Source organism: Pelophylax lessonae, assembly GCF_965119305.1.
Source record: "Pelophylax lessonae genome assembly, chromosome: 11".
NCBI lineage: Eukaryota > Metazoa > Chordata > Amphibia > Anura > Ranidae > Pelophylax > Pelophylax lessonae.
In genome coordinates, this window is record NC_138778.1 from 99,406,077 (window position 1) to 99,411,232 (window position 5,156).

A 5,156-nucleotide genomic window follows, 5' to 3' on the forward strand; every position below is an offset into this window, starting at 1 on the left:
GTGGGTCAATTTCAGAGAACGCAAGTAGATTGGTAGATACATTCCTCCAGCCATTTGTGTAGATACATTCCTCCAGCCATTTGTGTCCAGTTTGCCATCATTAACTAAGGATACTATCCATTTTTTGAATAAAATTGAAAATGTCAACATTTCTCCGGAGGCATTCTTAGTCACCATAGACGTGGAAGCTTTGTACAGCTCGATACCTCATCATAGAGGTGTTGCAGCTGTACGACACACCATCTCACGCAGTGGGCAACAAGATGCCTACAGTGAATTCATGCTTAAACTTCTACAATACATTCTCACTCATAATATCTTTACCTTCAATGGCTCCCACTACCTCCAGGTACAGGGAGTAGCGATGGGGACATGTTGTGCCCCATCCTACGCGAACCTGTACCTGGGGGAGTGGGAGGAATTTTTTCTTAAGGATGAAGCGTTATCTATGTATACCGACCATATACATTTATGGACTCGCTACATAGATGATGTCTTTTTAATCTGGGAGGGTCCCCTCGAATTACTACACACCTGTCTCGAGAGGATGAATAAAAATGACTTTAACCTCTCTTTCACGATGAATATGGATAATAACTGTATTACATTTCTTGATGTGGAAATCTCAAGAGGTGAGGGGGGTGTTCTGCACAGTGGGCTTTATCGCAAGCCCACTGCGGGCAACACCATTCTTCATGCGTCCAGTTTTCATCCAGAACCCCTCCTACAGTCTATACCAATTGGGCAGTATTTGCAATTGAGGCGAAATTGCACTGACCTAAAAACATTTCAATCAGCAGCAGATGAACTCCGCAGTAGACTAACACGCAGAGGGTTATTCCAAAACGTCCCTCAAGAGGGCCTATAAAAGAGCCCTGTTGAGTGACAGACAAAAACTATTAGCCCCAAAAAATCGGGAAGAAAAAAACGATGGCAACAATCTGAGAATTATTACACCATATGCCTATCAACATTCAAAAATCAAACAAATAGTAACCAAACATTGGCATCTTTTGACATCAGACCCCATCTTAGGTCAATACCTTTCAGACCTGCCAAGCTTTACTTTCAAAAAAGCACCAGCGCTTAGGGACAAATTGGTCCGAAGCGAATATCATGGTGACTCCTCCAATAACTGCTGCAAATACAGGGGGACCTTTATTTGCGGAAGCTGTAACTACTGCGGTTTCATGCTAACGCAAAAAAATCCAACTCTACCAAATGGTCAAAAATTCAAAGCAAAAAATGTTGCCAATTGTCGCACATCTGGCATAATCTACTTGCTTCTCTGCGATTGTAACAGTTTTTACATAGGTAAAACCAAGTTGGAATTCTGGAGACGTGCTTACCGTCATATAAACAGCATGAAAAAATCTGATCCAGATCTCCCTCTTGGACGACATGTTGGTATGGTACATTTTGGCAAATTCCCAAAAGTCAAGTTTTTAATCTTGGACCGCATCCACCCCAGCCCCAGGGGGGGAGACTGGAACAAGGGTCTCCTCCAGCTGCAGCTGAGGTGGATACACTTCCTTAGGGCAACTGAGCCCCCCGGCCTGAATGGCGTTTTATCCTTCAAACCATTTTTGGAGGGTTTCAGCTCTGGTGGAATGGAAATTTAATATTTATTTTCTTGCTCATAATATCTCTTTAAACTTTATATAAAGATTAATGTTGGTCACTATATCTGGCACTCCTAGGATCGGCCTCCTATTGTGACCCTAATGTGAACATAAATAGTCTATCTTATTTACTATTGCCTTGTTAGCATCATGCCAGTATTTGTTTTCTTGTATAGTTCTGTCAGTTCAACAGGTGTCCCGTGATTTTTGACAGTGTCCAAATAAGTTGTATTAACAACATAATGAATAATGACAATACATATGATAGTTTTCACTATATACACACTTGCATTATGATTTTTTTCATTGAAACTCTGCATTTATCCCTTTCAAATATATTTTTCGGACGATTTCTGCCTCTATTGTGTCCCCAGTGTGGTCATCCCGGCACGGTCTGAGATGCCGCGTCACAGCGGCGTACTCTATTGGCCAATTCATCCATCATGCAATACTTCCGATCCAGGAAGTTGCTCTGACCAATGGGATCCGGTTACGTTATACGCTTCTGGTTTCCCCTCCCGTGCCGGAGGAACGCAGTCGCCGGCTCCGCCCACACTGCGTCATGCCGTTCTGACATGCGCAATTAGTTAGGGGCGGACCCGGCCCCGGCGATCCAGGAAGCCATAGTGCACGCCAGCTGACAGTGTTATCTTCTAATTAAGGTACTATTTAACCGACCCATGGCGTTCCACAGCACACTTTGTGCTTGTTGGAAGCCATGAGGGTGTCGGTTACTGAAATCTTGCTTCTTTGAAATCGGCTGCATATTATTGGTTAAGAGGATACCTCCTCAGGACACAACAAGCTTAAATATGTCTACAAATTTCTTAGTAGACCATTATGGTCTCTATAAACCCCCTGTTCAAAATTGTTCCCCCTAACAAGGAAACATTATGTTGAACTCCAATCATTCAACCTAAAGAATGCATTCAATTGTTTTACATGCAGCCGTTGAAGCATCCCGCCTTTTACACTCTTTTTTCTTTACACTTTCTCCAGTATTCTTTCAGTTCCTGTGCAGCTTTGGCATCCACTAGATTGGACTTCGGTTGCCCACACTGAAGGACACCTGTCTGGCTCTATCCGTTATCCCATCTAGTGCATATGAGGGATGTTTCTCTGACCCTTACAAAGAGTGGGACAATGCCAAGTTAATCACGGCGAACTTGTTGATTTTAAAGTTTTTTGCAAGCATCACAAATTCCATACATGGTTAACCCCATGGCTAATTCCTGCAAAATATCTATTTGTATGAAGATTTTAATGTATACATACCATCATTTGTTGCATAAATATAACATGTACATATCATCTTTTGCATGATTCTATGATCATTTTTTTGTGTCGACAGAGCATTGTTCAGAACCACCCCTGAAGAAGAAGAATTTAATCTTTGAAACATGTTGGGTTTTGGGCTCTGGAACATATATGGTTGTAAACCGTGTTATTGATTGTTGCTTGCTGCTTTTAATGTAAATCCTATTATTTTTTGCACATTATTGCTTAATAAAATTTTGAATACTAATTTTTCTATATATCTTAGTTTTTGTGCCTAAAAAGTCCCAACCTAGGGGAACCCCCCAATCTTTTATATTCTAAAGGGATGTGGCACTATATATAAGAACACTGGTCATGAGCAAATCTTTATTAACTGTGGGGGCGCGTAGCTAATGATGTAACCACAGAGACATACGATCCTACATAGTAGGATCGTATAGTCTCTGCACTTACATCAGGGAGAATGATAGACGGCTGTGTTTACATCAGCCGTCTGCCTTTCTCCCTCTCCTGAGCGGGATCGCAAGTAGCTGGCGGACATCGGAGCCGCCGGTCACTTGCGCGGGGTTGCCCGTGAACGAGCGGGGGCGGGCGCTCGCCCCCTACAGGCTCCTGGGCGAGTGACGTAGCCCTACGTCAGTTTGCCCAGGACCGGCTGACTGCCGCAGTAAATATACTGACGGTGGTCAGCAAGTGGATAAAATGCTTATTTCATTAGGGTCCTTTCACAATGGCTTTCTGCCTGGCGGACTCCGTTTTGCTCAGCGGGGATCGATCCACCGATCCCCGCTGAATCCCTGCTGAGCAGGCAGATGACAGGTCGTCTCCGCCTACTTAGCAGAGACGGAGCTGTCAGATCCCCGCTCTCCTCTATGGGAGACCGGATGAAAACAGAACGCCTGTCTGCCTGTCTGTTTTCATCTGATCCTATCTGTTCCTCCAGACGGATGGAAAATAGTGTTTCCATCCGTCCGGATTTCAAGGACAGGATCAGGACGGAGAGCAGCGGGTTTCAATGGAAATGCCCCCGCTGACATCCGCTGCTCCATAGGAAAAAAATTGACAGGGGTACCTGATCGGAAAGCCCATGTGAAAGGGGCCTTAGAGATTTTAAAGGTTTGTTTTGTTACGATAATAAGATATTTAATGAAAAATTAAAAAAAAAAAAAAATGAAATAAAAACATAGTGTTTGTTTACATTTAAAAGTGTTTAATTAAAAATATTTAAAAATGTTTGTGTGTGTGTATAATATATAAATAAAGAAAAGAAGGATACAGGCACCTCTGAGTGTAGACTTTTAAGTATATTTGGTAAAACCACAATAAGTAAACTCACATTTTGGAAGACAATAAAAAGCACATTGTAGGTAGCAGGCGTCTGATGGATCGCGCTGGTCCTCGCTGAGAATGGTCTTTACCCGTTTTTAGGGCTATGCAAACCAGCTGGATGGTGGTATAAGCTTTTTCAAGCTTGCAAAGGAGCACACATTCATCCCTTGAGTGCACATGCTCTGAAGCAAGTCGTGAGCACGCCTGTGACATCATCATGACCAGTGCTGCAGTCCAGGGAGCACTCCTGCCCTCATTTTCGACTCTCCTCCATTATACCACCAATCAGCTGGCTTCCACAGCCATAAGAGCAGCAAAGACTGCTCTCGACTCAGACCAGCGCAATCCACACATCACCGGACACCTGCTTCCTATGATGTGCTTTTTATTGTCTTCCAAAATGTGAGTTTACTTATTGTGGTTTTACCAAATATACTTAAAAGTCTACACCTTTTAAGGCACCTGTATCCTTTTCTTTGCATGTCTTGGAGATTGCTTCTGCTCCCCCTGGACTTGCAGCTGTATCCCTAAAAGACTAATTTCTATTGGACTTGTTTTTACAGTAGGATCACTTGCATTTGCGCCACAATATGGATGTGTGTGTGTTTGTACACATACATACATACATACATGCATACAAACAACAGTACACCCCTCACATTTTTGTAAATCTTTTCATCTGACAACACTGAAGAAATGACACTTTGCTACAATGTAAAGTAGTGAGTGTACAGCTTGTATAACAGTGTACATTTGCTGTCCCCTAAAAATACCTCCACACACAGCCATTAATGTCTAAACTACTGGCAACAAAAAGTGAGTACACCCCTAAGTGAAAATGTCCAAATTGAGCCCAGTTAGCCATTTTCCCTCCCGGTGTCTTGTGACATGTTAGTGTTACACGGTCTCAGGTGTAAATGGGGAGCA